The following is an 18,328-nucleotide window of genomic DNA, read 5'->3' as shown; positions in this document are numbered from 1 at the left end:
TTTTTCTTCCTTTGAGAGTCTGCATAGTGAATATCTGTAAATAAATATAAACCTATTCTCCCACCCATGTGTTGGAGAATAGGTCTCAATATTTACCAGCTCTTCTAACTACATGTATCCAGGTGGGACAACACAATACTCAGTAAATTTCAGTAGGAATCTATGCTAGTCATGTGTTGTATACGGAATGTAAACATCCTGTCTTTTTAGAAAGAGAGCACACCCACTTCCTTTATACCTCTTTTTAACTTTCTGGGGTAGGGTTGACTGTTTTGGAACCTTGGGGTTAACATGAACATTGTATGTGATGATTTCATCTATACACAGTGTAATACATTATGCCCACATAGAGGCCATCATGTTGCACTTTCCAATCAGTCTACAAATATTTAGTCAGCATTTGTGATGTACATGGCTCTGTGTTTCGTGGTCTAGGCAGGAAACACATAAGGAGAGCGAGGGTTCGCATTAATTGAACACCTGTTATGTGCCAATACCTTTAGCTTTCTCATTTCATGAGTGGAAGCTGTTTAAGAATCTGATAATACACTTGGAGTAGTATTACAAGTGAACACAAAAAATACCTGGCAATACAATGCATTCAATGGTATATACTATGAGTGGCGCAAAGAGCATGGACAACAGGAGCTTACAGGACAACGTTACCTTAGGTAGGGATGATCTTGGGAGATTTCATGAAGGAGGGAGGTCCTGGGACTGACTTAGATGAAAGGATAGAAGTAACTCTGTAGTGGAGCATGAATTGGTCCTAGGAATGAGTTAAAGGAGAAAATCTCTCTTCTCTTTAGAGTGATCGTCACCAAATAATTGTGTAGTTAGAAATAAACTCTCAGAAAATCTGATACCACATGTTATAAAATAAATGCACATTCCTGAGTAAATTTTAAAATCTCTACACACACACATGTATTTCTAGGTAATCTGCTCTTATAAGTCCTCCCCTTAGTAGAATGAATGGAGAGCAAACTGAAAATTAAATGCTCATAGAAATAATTTAAAAGATCTTTGTGTTACATAAATGAGTCTCTTCTTGTTTTGCATGGCAATTATAATAATAGTTATTATTATTATTCAGGACCGGGCAGAGTTTCATTCTTTTGTAGGGAAGGTCACCATGAGTTGGAACAAACTTGATGGCTACATAATAACAACAACAACTTCTAGAAACTTGCATGGATCAAATGTATTGTGGTAGAGAGTATTTATGGTGTCCATTTAGTCACTTTTGTTTTAGACTTTTCTAAAAACTATTCTGTGATAGACAGCCAACTTTCTTCAAAGTCACAGTTTAGGTAACTGAATAAAATATAAGACTTATTCTACATTTAACAAAAGCTTCATAGAAAACGTTCTAATCTTTTCAAAATCTAATAGCTAAAAACTGATGACTTGCATGGAGGACTTGTGATTAGGGCTTGACAAAGAAAGACAGGAAGAAACTATGTTTTAGGAATATTTATAAGAAGGCAAAAGCCAGAGAAACTGGTTAGGGCCATATTATAATCTCATATGTTATTAGCAAAACAATCATCTGTTAATAAAAAAAAAATGTTAATTAAGGACTTTTATATGTTAGGACAAAAGCTAAATAGTTTTAGAAGTCCACTTCTCAGATGGCCCCCAATGATCATTGCCTGCTGGTATTTATGCCCTTCTGTTGTTCCCTTCCTCACTGAGTCACAGTTGACTTGAGTGATCTATGAGATGCATGTGATGGAATAAGACTTTTGATTTTAGGTCATAAATTGAATTGCGTCTTCCTCCTAGTGTCATAAAAGACATTGTGGCTTTCATGTTGGCCTCTTGGATTACACACTCAGGGGAAAGTCGGCCACTGTGTGATGAGGATTCTCACGTAGTCCTATGTAGAGGCCCACATCGAGAGGAACTGAGGCCTCCTACCAAGAGCCAGCATCAACTTGCCAGCCATGTGAATGAGACACCTTGGAAGCAGATCCTCCAGCCTCAGTCAAGCTTTCAGATGAGTGTATTCCAGCTGACATCTTGACTGCTTTAGAGACCTGAGTCAAAAACACTCAGCTAAGCTGCCCTGAATCTTTAACTCCTTCTATCAGAATTTTTAATAACCTGCCTAAAACACCTGCACAGAAGACCCACGAAACCTCAGATAGAAGCAGAAGAAAGAGAATAGTGAGACTGTTGAAATTCTTTCTTTCTTCAAAGTCTTACCCAGAAATGTCTCGGAAATCATGTGAGTCATGGAAGAAGGCTTTGTCCCTTTCTTCTCCTCTGTATAACTATTGTAGAGCCTAATAGGACATGGGAAAACAGGAGAGTACCAATAATGATACTGAGAATGAAAACAGTTAAACAGGACAAAAGAGATACCTCAAACACATCAATTGGGCAGAGAGCTGATATGCATATAAAAGAATTCTTATCTGGAAATCAGTGGGCTGAAGTTCTGAAGAAAACTTCAGGGCCTCAGACAGACAGTGTCTATCATGAAAAAGGCCTCAGTGCAGGAAGGAATAGGAAATGCCATCAAAAACTAATGAGACTGTCAAGTTTCAGCTAGAATTAGATGAAAGCCTGCTTCTCTTGCAGAGGTCAGTCCTAGTTAGAAGATGAGGAGCCAGAACAGAGCTTGAAGAATTGCATGTTTAAGATAGATTTTAAAATCTTCTCTTATTCACCTACACCCTCTATGCTACATTTAAGAGCAATAACTTTAAAGCTTCCAGCAACTCAGAAGAGTTGACATTTCTCTCTGGAGGGTGACTGTTTAAAAAGGTTCCTAGGACCCCCAATTTCCCGGGGGGAAGTTTACTTGAATCACGTACAACTCAAGAAATTGGTGCCTTTATTGCACTCAAATCTAATTGTGGAAGGTCAGTTCAAAGAGAAACAAAAGCATATAAATAATACTTTACCCCCTCCCCCACCACCTCTGCATATATATACTTTACAAATATTCTTGTTGTTAGTTGCTATCTAGTTGGTTCTGACTCATGGTGACTTAATGTTAACAGAATGAAACATTGTTCAGTTCTGCTTCATTTTCATGATTGTTGAATATATATATACATAGAGAGAGAGAGAGAGTGAGATAACCCTGGTGGTATAGTGGTTAAGAGTTCATCTGAAAACCAAAAGGTTGGTTGTTTGAATCCATCAGCTGCTCCTTGGAAACCCTAGGGGGCAGTTATACTCTGTCCTACTTATGTATATATGTAAATATAAATTATATGTATATGTATATATAAATTAGACCCAAATATATTGCCTATCAGCTTTGCTTTCTAAACATGTTTGAAAATTAGACCCAAATATATTGGCTATCAGCTTTGCTTTCTAAACATGTTTGAAAATGTTTGTGGCCAAAGGGCCAGACACACCTTCTTGATATATGCAGTCTTAAACTTTCCATTTGAAGGGTATATATAGATAGGTATAGATACAGATATATAAACAAAAAATATATATATATGCATATATATACACACATTATATATACATATATATACACACACATATATATACGATCTACTACTTCTGGAATTGTCTAATTACAGCTTAAATTTACTATATAGTACTGATTTTCCCTATTCATAATATAAATAATCCTAATAAAAACCCATACCAGTTGTCGTTGAGTCAATTCCAACTCATAACAACACTCTAGGGTGGAGTAGAACTGCCCCATAGAGTTTCCAAGGAGCTCCTGGTGGATTCAAACTGCCGACCTCTTGGTTAGCAGCTGTAGCATTTAACACTGTGGCAACAGGGTTTCTAAAATAGCAAGTCATTTTCTTATGATTGTATGTACATAAAATCTCTGAATTTCATTAAAGCATTCATGGGCAGTTCTGAGAGTTAGCACTTTTCCCCTTTAGTCCTCTGTGGTGGATTCTAGGGCTCCAGGAAAGGAAGCTAGAATCCCGTAGCCTTAACGTTTCCATCACACACACACACACACACACACATAATGTAAAATTCATTTTTGTCTCTTATGCTTGCAAAACAAGTAACCCATAAGGTTAATATTTTTCTACCAACAAATCAGTGTTCAGAGAATTTTGGACTAGGTCAGATATTCCTTAAAATTTTGAAGTATATTGTAATGTCTTTACATAAACCCCTGGAGTTAAGCGGTGATGGTGACCATACAGGCCTTTGATGCCCTTCGTTGCTCTATCTGCATTCATAGTTTCCCCTACTGCATCTCATTCCTCTTTAATACTTTCTGCTATCAATTCCCTTGCTAGGACATCTGTGCTTTCATAAAGCCCTCTTCTTGTCAGAATGAAAACTGTTCTGATTCATCATTAGATCTCATATTTTTTTGGAGGTGTGAGTTTTCATTTTTTTGTTTCCTGTGCCCTGATTGTTGTTTTGAGTGAAGCTGGGAGAAAATGCATGGGAGGCTTCCATCCAGTTGGTCTTTTAACCTTAACTTATGAAATAATTTTCAAAATCCATTTTCTTCCTTCCCTCTTCATACCAACTTTTGAAGTCTTTGTTCTGGCCCTCATCATCTCTCCACCAGGTATGGTAATGGTTTCTAAATTTTTCTTCCTGATTCTAAACTCTACACTTCTCAAATCTATTTCCCACTTTTTCAGCAGAATAATCTTTGTAAAACTCCAATCTGGTTATGGTAGTTTTTGGCTAAAATCTTCTATACATGTCAATTATCTACATTATAAATACAAATGAAATGGCCTGGTATACACGGTATATAAGGTTTTAATATGTGATTTTTCATAACCTGTTCCCAACCTACTTTACCGGGCTCATCTTCCTTGACACCCAACAGACTCATCTCTCTGTTTCCCTTTTACTTCTGGGTACTTGAAGGGCACTCTCTATCTATAAGACACATTTTGCTCCCATAACATACATAGTTGTTAATTTTAGAAATAGACACATGAAAAGAGGAAGGAAAAAACCTTACCCCTTCTCCATTCTTATATGCCTTGCCTCAGGCTTCCAAGACTACAGCAATCTAAGAATTGAAAAGAAATCCGTTTGCTCAGTGAGGATAACATTACAAGGCAACTATTATACTGTCAACTCACCCCTCCTCTTCTCTTTCTCCTCCTTGTCAAATTTCTAAACTCAAACATAGCACCTTCCAGAGCTCAACTGGAAAAGGCAAGTGGAAAAACTACAAATGTGTGGATGGACACAATTGTTAATATGTTGTATCCAGACAGGTGAAATCCTCACAATTAAAATACTATTGGTGCAACAGAGGAAAAACCCTGATAATCACTTATCGAGAAATTTTATCTTTTTTACTTCTTTATCATTTCAGAAAATCAGAGAACTAGGTTGTAGATATTGAAGATACCAACAGGCCAGAGTTGCAATAGAAGATTATCTTCTAAAACAGAGAATTGTTTGTATCATCCAACCTTCTAGCTACAGAATTGACAAAAATATTCAAACAATACCCAAAAGTACAGGAAGTAGAGACAAGAGCAATCCTATAAGCAAACACAAGCTCTTAGACTGGGTAGTAAAAAAACTAAACCCACTGATGATTCTGACTGATGGCGACCTCAATGCCTTACAGAGTAGAACTTCTTCATCAGGTTTTTGCAGCTATAATCTTTATGGAAGCAGATTACCAGGCCATTCTTATTTTATTTAAAAAAAAAAACAAAAAACCTAAAAATGTGGGGTTGAAGAAAAAATGCTATAATGCAAGTGAAATAAAATATCTTGCCATTTAAAACCAAGAGGAAGTAGATGCCTTTGAAAATGATCTATTATAGAAATCAGAAGAAGATATATTTGATAGCTTCAGGAAAATTCAATAACAGAAGTACAACAAACATAAAGAGCAAACAAGGTGAAATAAAGATGAGATAAGGTAAATAAGGAAGAACTGCTAGAAAATTAATAATAAAATAATTAAATGCCCTACTGGAGTGACTAATACTTGATGCTAGAGCATACAGAATTGGTTATAATCAGGACAAATTTAAGCTTTTCTAGGCTACAGAGATAATGTACAAAGAAAGAGAACCATGAGATAGAAGTTAATATATTAGATCAAGGACTTACTATGTGCCAGAATTTATATTAAGTATTTACCTATTAGACCCTTTATATATAGTTCATAACATAGCTAATACCAGTAGCAACTCTGTAACCCTGGTGGTGCAGTGTTTAAGAGCTCAGGTGCTAACCAAAAAAAAAAAAATGGTCTGCAGTTCAAATCCATCAACCACTCCTTGGAAACTCTATGGGGCAGTTCTACTCTGTCCTATAAGGTCGCTATGAGTCGGAATTGATGGTAACAGTTTTTTTTTTTTTAATTATCTTTCCTAGTTTACAGATGAGGAAATTACAGTTTAGGAGGTTAACTTGCCCAAAGTTCAGCAAATGGCAAGTATAAGAGCTGTGGACTCCAGGTCAAGGAAACCGTTGCTGTTTCTCTATAAAAATAAAAATCTCTTTCTATCGTAACATATTAAAACCATACTTGGAAGGCAAATGACAAACTAAGAACACTATGGAAAAACATGAATGCCTTGATAGTGAATATGGTCCTCGGACATTTACAGACAAATCATAAAAGAAGAAACATGGACAATTAACATGTTTTTAGTAAACAGCAACTTTAATAGCAATAAAATAATTGAAAACATAATGGAATATATTTTTTATGCTTTTAATTGACAAAAAAAAGGGCGATAATACTTAGTGACAGTGTTGCTATTGTTATTTGGTGTCATCAAGTGGGTTTCCAACTCTTAGTGACCTTATGCATAACAGAACTAAACATTACCGGGCCCTGTCCCATCCTTACAACTGTTGCTATGTTTGCCCATCTTGTTGACTGTATTCCTTTTTCACTGACCCTGTCTACTTTACCAAGCGCCCTGACTTTCTCCAGGAATTGGTCCCCCCAATAACTTGTCCAAAGTAAGCAAGACAAAGTATCACCATCCTTGCTTCTAAGGAGTGTTCTGGCTATACTTCTTCCAAGACAGATTTGTTCATTCTTCTGTCAGTGCATGGTATATTCAGTATTCTTTACCAACATCATAATTCAAATGCATCAATTCTTCAGTCTTCCTTATTTGTTGTGCAGATTTCCCATGCATATGAGGTAATTGAAAACACCACGGCTTGGGTCAGGTGTACTTTAGTCCTTAAAGTGACATCTGTGTTTTTTTTTTTTTTAACATTTTAAGAAATCTTTCCCAGCAGATTTGTCCAATGCAATATGTCAGTTGATGTCTTGACTTTTGCTTCCATGGACATTGATTGTGGATCCAAGTAAAATGAGGGATGAAGAAAAGATCACTTACATTTACTAACAGTAGAGACAAAAATGGGGAGTTTTTTTCTGTAGGATAATTTAGCAATGTGAATAAAAAGTCTTAAGATCTCAGATAACTTTTGAGCCACAATGTCTACTATCATGACTTCATCATAAGTAAATAATTTTACAACTACAGAACCATATATATTTATATAATATGTACTATTTATAATAGGGAAAATGGAAAAAGGTAAACGTTGAATAAATATTGAATACTTGAATAAATAATTGAATGTATAATGAAGCTCCCTTACAATGGAATAATTTTAAGGTATTAAAATGATAAATTATATCTGTATGTTTAGATGGGAAAAGACACTTCAATTGTAATATGAGGAAAAAAGTAGAAAAGCATATACTCTATGATACCCCTCCCTCTTTTTTTTTTTTTTGCTTACTCGCACTTTTTATTCTTCCTATTAACCCATTAGGAACCTGGATTATTCATGGTAAAGTAAATAAAACATCCAGAGAGAAGGTTCTTTATTTTCTATAATTTTAACGACATAAAGCTCCTGTTCCAAAGGTAGCATCTCCTTCTCTGATGACTTCACCCAAAGCCGATCATATCAACCCTCTTGCCTAGGACAACTAGAAAAGATAGGCCACAGCAAACCTGTTTAACATGAACTGGAACCACTCAGGGAATGCAGCCCCTGCCAAAGTTGCCACCTGAGACTGAGAGGGAGGAGTGGAAATGCTGGAGTCTCCCTTACTCCTGTCTTCCATTCTTCTCTGTCTGTGCTCCCCATTGGAATGGCTGGGTGGTGCAAATGATTAAGTGCTCAGCTACTAACTGAAAGGTTGGTGGTTCAAACCCACCCAGAGGTGCCTCTGAAGAAAATCTGGTAATCTATTTCCCAAAGATTAAAGCCACTGAAAACGTTATGGAACCCAATTCTACTGTGACACTCATGGGGTTGTGTGAGTCAGAATCGACTCACTGGCAGCTGTTTTGTTGTTTCTGCTGCTGTTATTTTTGTTTTGGTTTTGGTACCTCCCTCCCATTAACCAAAGTCAGTCAGAAGCAGGTGAGAGGGAGACTGCAGTATAGTAGCAGGTGAAGAATGAGAGCTAGATCTAAGGGAAAATGGGCACAGAACAGTGCAGGCAAGGCCATAAACCCCATGGGAAATGCCACTTTGAACTCTCTGTAAGTCATCACTATTAAAAAGTGCCTGAGTGAGAGGTTCAAGTGCAAGAGTAAACCACATAGTGAAAGCTGGTGAGTTATAGGTAGAAGGATTGTTCATTCTGGTTTGCCTTGAATAAACCTGTTACGGACAAGTTGATTTTGACTCATAGTGACCCTATAGGACAGAGTAGAACTGCCCCATATGGTTTCCAAGGAGCGCCTGGTGGATTCAAACTCGAATAGTCTTGTTTTATGCTTGTTGTTCTAGTATAATTATTAATAATGTTCTTTTCCACCATCACAAACAGCCCATTTTAAATGATAAATTATATCATGACCCCAACTACAGGACTTTCATCTGATATGGTTTCTCCTTTTGTCAGATTCTCTTTGATTCTCTAGATTTCTTCTCCGAAATTGATAGAGGGAACACAAAGAAAAAGATTAGATGTGGTAACACCATACAGATTGGAGGCCAAACAAAAGGGCTCAATAGCAAATCCAACAGGCACAGATAAGAATCCATGCAAAAATGACATTTCCAGTCTCAGTAGCTATTCATAGATTATTGCTGCTAGAATGTTAAACTGGAGATGGGTTTTATTAAATAATCTTAAAGTTTAAAATCTGAGATTTTAAAATCTAGTTACACCACAAAAAAATCTAATGACAATGCCTTTTTTGGAGAGAAGAGGATCTTATCCACAACAGCAGCAGGAATAGAAAATACAGAGGAAACAACTTAGTAAGAAATAGAATGGATGAGATGAAAAAAAAAAATTCAAAAGTTCCTGTGACTCAGAAAAAAAATTAATCAAAAATACTCTATTCCTTGAATAAAAAAACAAAACAAAACAAAACACCATTACCGTTGAGTTGATTGATTCCAACTCATAAGTGACCCTATCGGACAGAGTAGAACTGCCTCATAAGGTTTCCAAGGATCAGCTGGTGGATTTGAACTCCTTATTCCTTGATAAAATTCGTTCAGACCAAACCTGCCGCTGTTGCGTGAATTTTGACTCATAACGACCCCACAGGACAGAGTAGAACTGCCCCATAGGGTTTTCAAGGAGCAGCTGGTGGATTCAAACTGCCACGTTTTGGTTAGCAGCTGAGCTCTTAACCATTTCACCATCAGGGCTCCAGTCCTTGATAGAAAAGCTTCACATTTCACATTTATTTCTCCCACAATTATTTGTACTTTAAGATTAGTTGCAATTCTAAAGACACTCCTATAAAGTTTGTTTGGAAGAATAACCAGGAAATACTTGAAAAAAAATATGAATAACTGGTGAGGAATGATGGGGGAAGCTAATAACACCAGAATTTAAAGTATGTTAAAAAGTCATAATAATTAAAGCAAGATATATCATATGCTGTTTTTTTTTTTTATATCATATGCAGAAATAAAGAAATCAAAAAGTTCAGAATGTGTTCAAACATATATGAAAGTATACTACATTAAAAAGTTGGCAAGCCAAATTCATGGAGGGATGGAAGGCTTATTGAATAAAGGATACTGTGAAAAATGGCTAATCATAGAAATAAATTACAAATGTAATAAAGTGGTAAATTAAGCCAAATGAACTCATAAAGGAGCTAGAAGAAAATATAGTTGACCTCACAGTAAGGAAGGCCTAAATCATGTCACTGGAGAAGCATAAAGAAAAGCTTTATACATCCTAATAAGTTAACAGAGATTTCTAGGTAGTAAAATATTGGTTATTAATGTTATCCTTTCAGCTTTCTTGTAAGTTCCATTTTTCCACATTGGAGTTGAGTTAATTCTATAATTTAATAGAACATTAAGTTATTAAGTTTGTCATAAGAATTAAATGCATTAATTCATCTAAAATACTTTAGAAAATGCCTTCCTAGCACATAGTAAGAACTGAATAAATGACAGTGATTTGTATTTGGAGGTATGAAATAACTCGATTTCCTAAGGTTAAGATTTTTTATCCAAATATATGGTCATAAGAGCCCTGGTGGCACAACGGGTAAGCACTCTGTTGCTAACCAAAAGTTTGGCAGTTCAAACCCACCCAGCTGCTTTGTGGTACCTGGCTATTTTGTTCCCTTAAAGATTACAGCTTAAAAAACCCTGTGGGGCAGTTCTACTCTGTCATATGGGATTCCTATGAGTCTGAATTGACTGGACAGCACACAACAACAATAACAGATAAGGTTCATTTGGCTCAAGTTTTACCATCATTTTGTAGTTTACAGGTTTAATATTAATTAAAATAACAATACTTTTAGTGGAGTCGAGTAATTTCTGGCTTTCTAAATTCTGTCTTGAAATTAGGATTTGAACAACTTTTACATAAAAACAAAATGGTAAGCTATACAACATACCAATCTTGTATTTGAATATTTCAAGCTGAAAATCATAAAGTAAAAATGCAGAAAATTTTTAAAAGACCATGAAGTAGCATAGATATTTCCGGGAAAAATATTCTTATGTTTTTTCCAGAAACACAAAAGAAAAGGATATATATATATATATATATATATATATATATATATATATATATATATAAAAGGAGAGCAGGAATCTTCTTTTTAGATCATTAAAATTACCTTGAATTTTCTGAGGTTAAAATTTTTAGATAGAATTCAAATTGGGGCGAATTTCATTTTATTAATAGGTAGAGGTCAAAGAGAAGAAAAGTGAACTGGGAAAAGGAAAAGCTATGCTAATTGGATGTGTTCGAAGGCTGACCATAAAAATAAAATTAGCCCGCAGTTCTGCGACAGGACAACACAAGGCAAAACAACGAATGTTTTAACAGCGACAACTTCTAACTTTAGGAAGACTTGATCCCTTTTCGCTATGATATCGCCAACGCTCAAAACATAGTTGACATGAATTTTTACGAAAATGGCCTCACAGTCTGTGGTACATTCTTTGAAATATTGCTATTGGCAGCAAATCTCCATCTTTTAAAGTTACATTTTATTTTTGCATGTTGATGAATTACTACCAGACTTATTCTGATGGATGAAAACATCGTCTAGGCCAGAGAATATCTCTTTATGCATGGAAGGTTGACAGAATATAAGGATATTGATTTTCTTCTGCTTCATGGAAATTGGTTTTGGGGATAATTCTAAAACAGTAATGTTGTTGACTATAGTATAGTTTCATAATTATTTATTTCCTCTCCATCCTTTTTTTCCCTCTATGCATTGGTTTTGAGTTCATCAATGGGACATGTGCTGGCAAATGAAACATAAGCACAAATGACAGAAGCTTTAAGGTCTCTAGGTGGTGCAAACCATTTGCACTTGACTGCTAAAGGTTTAGCAGTTCGAACCCACCTTGTGGTACCACAGAAGAAAAGGCCTGGTGATCCACTTCCATTAAGATTACAGTCAAGAAAATCCTATGGAGCAGCTCTGCTCTGTAACATATGGGGCCACCATGAATTGTATTTGAAAGCAACTAACGAAAATAACAACAAAAATGCAGAAGCTTTAACTGCATCTGCATGGTTGGCTCTGTGTCTCTTTTGTTTATGTCCTCTGCCATAAAATAATGGTATTTCCATGTAGTGACTCCTTCTTGAGCCTGGGTTCCAGAATGAGAAAATAACATGGAATCAAATTGAACCTAGCCATGCCCAGGAGACTGGAATGCAGCCATAAAGAGCCAACAGCCCCTAGTGGCACAGTGGTTAAAACAATTGACTGCTAACTGAAAGGTCAGTGGTTCAAAACCATCAGCAGCTCCACAGGAGAAAGATGTGGCAGTCTGCTTCTGTAGAGATTCACAGCCTCAGAAACCCTATGGGCTTGCAATGAGTTGGGATGAACTCTAAGCCAGTAGGTTTGGGCCCTCATGTTACATGAGAAGTATTTTTTATAAACCACTAAGATACTGGATTGCAAAATAGACCAGTAAAGTAATTAATGCCAGAACTGGGATGATATAAAAAAGATCCCTAATATACAGGATTAGCAGGGGGAGGTGGGCAGTAAGCAAGCTGATACAGGAGGCAGGGAAAATAAAGGTCTATGTGATGCATTGGGAAAACATCTGCCTGTAATAAGTTAGAAGGCAGAAAATGTATGTAATAAACTTGTGACTTTGGGTAAAGAAATACTAAGCAGAATTTTCATAGCATAAGTTGGCTGTTATTAGCTGAATTTGATTAGATGCTATACGAAAGAATGAGCTCAGAGAATATTTGGCCTGCTTCAAAGGAGGAAGAAAGGGAAAAGAGATAATGCCAACATTCTAGAACTGGCAGGTTGAAAGACACAAACATTTCTAGTCTCTCACCAATAAAATATCCTCAAATTATGACCGTGTCAGGACAAAGAACCAATCAAGAGTGTGGCCATCACATTCTTTGCTAAGACCTCTAGCTAGGTTAAGATCTACAAAATCTTTTCAGTTGGACTAAATAGCTCAGAGAAAACACCCTAAAAATGTCATTCTTGCAAGAAATGCTGTTAAGCTCAAGGTAAACAAAACTAACCACAAAGGAACACTGTCCAATAGAAAAATACTAGTAGCCACATACATAGTTTTAAATTTTCCAGTAACATTTAAAAAAGTAAAAATAAGCAGGTGAAATTAGTTTTAATAATTATCTTACTATATTTTATTTAAACAAATATATATAAAATATTACTATTTCCATGATAAGCTTTTATTATTGCCAAACCACACATATCTATCCCTCTTGACTTTGGTCTCTGCAACGTTTAGCAAAAAGATGGAAGTTTATCTCACTACATACCAAGCCAAAGAAAAAAACCAAACCTGTTGCTGTTGAGTCCATTCCAACTCATAGCAATCTTATAGGACAGAGTAGAACTGCCCCATAGGGCTTCCAAGAAGTGGCTGGTGGATTCCAACTGCTGACCTTTTGGTTAGCAGCTGAGCTCTTAACCACTGTACCACCAGGGCTCCCACCACATACTAGCAAAGAGTAATAGTGTGGTTCATTGAAAAGAGCAGAAGGATTGTTACCAGAAAGGCCTGAATTTGAATCCTGGACTTGTCACTCTTTAAATAAATGATGTTTTCATTAGATACTGTTCCACTAACAGCCTCTCTGTATCTGCATCTTTGTGTCACCTCCTACATTTATTCTTGATTTTGTTCTGTGATTTTCTTTGGCCAATGGGGCATCAGCAAATCTGACACAGCAGAGTTTTGAAAAGCATTTGTATACTGGAGCTTATCTTCTTGGAAATACGTGCATTATGTAAAGAAGTTTTAAGGTAACCTGTTGGAGACATGAAGACATGTGGTTCAGCCAACAGACACCCCAACCATCAAACATATGAGGCTATTTTAGACCATTCAGCCCAGGTAGGTCACCAAGATGACTGCAACCACTTGAGTGACACCAAACAAGACCAACAGAAGCCTGCCTAGCTGAGGCATCACAAATAACTAACCCAGAGAACTGTGAGTAAATAAAATGTTTGTTGCTTGAATTACTAGGTTTTGGGATGGGCATTTGTTACCCAGTGACTAAGAAGCATGTAAATTTAGGGAGTTACTTAAACCCTTCATCAGTTTCCTCATCTATAAAATGAGATTAATAATGCTTACTTCCCCCCATGCAGCTGTCAGTTTGTCATACTGTGGGGCTTGTGTATTGCTATGATGCAGGAAGCTATGCCACTGATATTCAAATACCAGAAGAGTTAGCCCTGGCGGACCAGTTTCAGCTGAGCTTCTAGACTAAGAGAGGCTAAGAAGTGGACTTGGAAGTCTATTTATTAAAAGAATTAGGTAGTGAAAACCTTATGAATAACAGTGGAACATTCTCTGATATAGTGGCAGGAGATGAGCCCCTCAGGTTGGAAGCCACTCAAAATACAACTGGGGAAGAGCTGCCTCCTCAAAGTAGAGTTGACCTTAATTATGTGGATGGAGTCGAGCTTTCGTGACCTTCCTTTGCTGATGTGGCATGGCTCAAAATGAGAAGAAATAGCTGCAAATATCCATTAATAATCAGAACCTGGAATGTACAAAGTTTGAACCTGGAATGTACAAAGTTTGAATCAAAAATGAAATGGAACACATAGAGATCAATATCCTAGGCATTAGTGAGCTGAAATGGACTGGTATTGGTCATTTTGAATCAGACAAACATATGGTCTACTATGCTGGGAACAACAGCTTCAAGAGGAATGACATTGCATTCATCGTCAAAAAGAACTTTGCAAGGTCTATCCTGAAATACAACACTGTAGTGATAGGACATTACCCATATGCCTTCAATGAAGACCAGTTAACACGACTATTATTTAAATTTATGCAACAACCACTAAGGCCAAAGACAAAGAAATTGAAGATTTTTACCAACTTCTGGAATCTGAAATTGATCAAACATGCAATCAAGATGCATTGATAATTACTGGAGATTGGAATGTGAAAGTTGGAAACAAAGAAGAAGGATCGATAGTTGGAAATATTGTCTTGTTGATAGAAATGATGCAGGAGATCACATGATTGAATTTTGTAAGACCAAAGACTCCTTCACTGCAAATACCTTTTTTCACCAATGTAAATGGCAACTGTACACATGGATCTTGCCAAATGGAATACACAGGAATCAAACCAACTGTATCTGTGGAAAGAGACAACGGAAAAGCTCAATATCACCAGTCAGAACAAAGCCAGGGGCTGACTTTGGATCATATGCAAGTTCAAGCTGAAACTGAAAAAAATTAGAGCAAGTCCACGAAAGCCAAAGTACAACCTTGAGTATATCTCTCCTGAATTTAGAGGCCATCTCAAGAACAGATTTGACACATGGAACACTAATGACTGAAGACCAGATGAGTTGTGGAATAATATCAAGGACATCATATGTAAAGAAAGCAGGAAGTCATTAAAAAGATAGGAGAGAAAGAAAGGATCTTAATAGATGTCAGAAGAGACACTGAAACTTTCTCTTGAACATCAAGTAGCTAAAGCAAAATGAATAAGAGATGAAGTAAAAGAGCTGAACAGTAGATTTCAAAGGGCAGCTCGAGAAGACAAAGTAAAGTATTATGATGACATGTGCAAAGACCTGGAGATAGAAAACCAAAAGGGAAGAACATGATCAGTACTTCTCAAGCTTAAAAAATTGAAGAAAAAATTCAAACCTCTAGTTGCAATATGAGGAAAATATTAAATGATGCAGGAAGCATCAAAAGAAGATTGAAGGAATACACGGAGTCACTATACCAAAAAGAATCGATCCACGTTCAACCATTTCAGGAGGTAGCATATGATCAGGAACCAAAGGTACTGAAGGAAGAAGTCCAAGCTGCACTGAAGGCATTAGGGAGAAACAAGGCTCGGCAATTGCCAGAATGCTAATTGAGATGTTTCAACAAACAGATGCAGCACAAGAAGTGCTCGCTTGTCTATGCCAAGAAATTTGGAAGACAGCTACCTGGCCAACTGACTGAAAGAGATCCATATTTATGCCTATTCCCAAGAAAGGTGATTCCGCTGAATGCAGAAACTATTGAACGACATCATTAATATCACATGCAGGCAAAAACTTGCTGAAGATCATTCAAAAGCAGCTATAGCAGTATATCGACAGGGAACTTCAAGAAATTCAAGCCGGGATTAGAAGAGGACATGGAACCAGGGATATCATTTCTGATGTGAGATGTATGTTGGCTGAAAGCAGAGAATGCTAGAAAGATGTTTACCTGTGTTTTATTGGCTATGCTAAGACATTCAACTGAGTGGATCCATAAGAAATTATGGAAAACATTGTGAAGACTGGGATTCCAGAACACTTACTTGTGCTCATGTAGAACCTGTACATGGATCAAGAGGCAGTTGTTCAAACAGAGCAAGGGGGTACTACATCATTTAAAGTCATGAAAGGTGCACGTCAAGCTTGTATCTTTTCACTATACCTATTCAGTCTGTATGCTGACCAAATAATCCAGGACACTGGACTATATGAAGAAGAACAGGGTGTCAGAATTGGGAGAGAATTCATTAACAGCCTGCATTATGCAGATGACACAACCTTGCCTGCTGGAAGTAAAGAGGACTTGAAGTACTTACTGATAAAGATCAAGGACTTCAGTATGCATTACATCTCAACATGAAGAAAAGAAAAATCCTCACAACTGGACCAATAAGCAACATCACTATAGAGAAAAGATTGAGGTTGTCAAGGATTTCATTTTACTTGGATGCACAATCAACGGCCATGGAAGCAGCAGTCAAGAAATCAAGACACATTGCATTGGGCAAATTGGCTGCAAGAGATCTCTTTAAAGTATTGAAAAGCAAAGATGTCATCTTGAGGACTAAGGTGAGCCTGACCCAAGCCGTGTTTTTTTCCGTTGCCTCGTATGCATGTGAAAGCTAGACAATGAATAAGGAAGACCAAAGAAGAATTGATGCCTTTGAATTGTGGTGTTGACAAAGAATATTGAATATACCATGGACTGCCAGAAGAATGAACAAATCTGTCTTGGAAGAAGTGCAACCAAAATGCTCCTTGGAAGCAAGGATGGTGAAACTGCATCTCACATAATTTGGATATGTTGTCAGGAGGGATCAGTCCTCTGGGGAAAGACATCAGCGGAAGACCCTCAACAAGACGGATTGACACAGTGGCTGCAACGATGGACTCAAGCATAGCAGCAGTTGTAATGATTGTGCAGGATCAGACAGTGTTTCATTCTTTGCGCATAGGGCCACTATGAGTCTGAACCGACTTGATGGCAACTAACAACAGCAATGCTTACCTTGGTATTATTATGCCAGTTAGAAACATATAGCAGGCACTTAATAAAGAATAATCTGTTCTTTCTTGCTCCCTTCAAGGTATCTCCCACCCTTCTTCCTGCTTTTCCTTCCTCTGTTGCTCCTCCTTCACTCTCTTTTCCTCCCGGTGGCATTCTAAGAATGGCATTGTTGGAATCAATATGTAGCCTGACAAGATGTCTGCTTTGAAGGAGGCAACTTCATTTGGATAAGCAAATTCTCACAAGTTGGTATAAAATTAGCTGCATTATATTGTAGACACATTTGATAAATATCTCATTAAATGCAGGGGAAAAGTATATACATCCCTTTAAAAGTACAGATTTTCCTAAGAATGTTGCACCAAAAAATCTCTTAAGTCATATGTTTCTCCACTATTGATGTTATTTCTCTGCAGTAGAATGAAATTTGCATGCTTTTGTGCCTAGTGTTCTTCCTATGCCAAAGTACAACATTTCTATGGTGAAGTCAATAGATTAATACATTCTTTATTCATCCAACTTAATCAAAACTTGTAATCAGTGAGTAAGAATCATTTGCCTCAAAAAAAACTGGGCCTAGGATTGAATGACTCATGCAAGAACTTTATGATTTTGCTCTGTGCTTTATGAAGTAATTTCATGATCATATGTAATTATTTTAAATATTTTATAAACTACAGTGACTTTTTAATAAGAGTTTCTAATTATCCAATACAGTTTCTAGAAAGATTTGCCAAATATGTAGTATATATGTGATGAGTCATTTGTCATCCAAAGGCTTGTGAAGAAACCCTCAGTCCTAAAAATAGGGACCCCGTAGAATTGATACTGACTGTAATTTTTCACTAGAGCCTTTTTCTTTTTATATCTCTGCCTCCACTCTTGGTAAATCATGATACATAACTATATTAAACATCACATAATCCAAAAAAGGAAGTAAAGGTTCCAACTGTACCACATCACACACAGTACACTCTGCACCAAAAAATTAAACTAGCAAGTAAATTTCAGGATGGGAAAAATTACATTTTGAGTTTTCTTTACCCTTTGCTTCACTCACCTGCCTCCTTACCCCTGCACTTTCACTTCCTGAAAGTTTTCAGGACCTGCTGTGCACTGGTAGA

Source organism: Loxodonta africana, chromosome 7 (assembly GCF_030014295.1).
Source record: "Loxodonta africana isolate mLoxAfr1 chromosome 7, mLoxAfr1.hap2, whole genome shotgun sequence".
Taxonomy (NCBI): domain Eukaryota; kingdom Metazoa; phylum Chordata; class Mammalia; order Proboscidea; family Elephantidae; genus Loxodonta; species Loxodonta africana.
Note: the sequence above shows the minus strand (reverse complement) of the source record.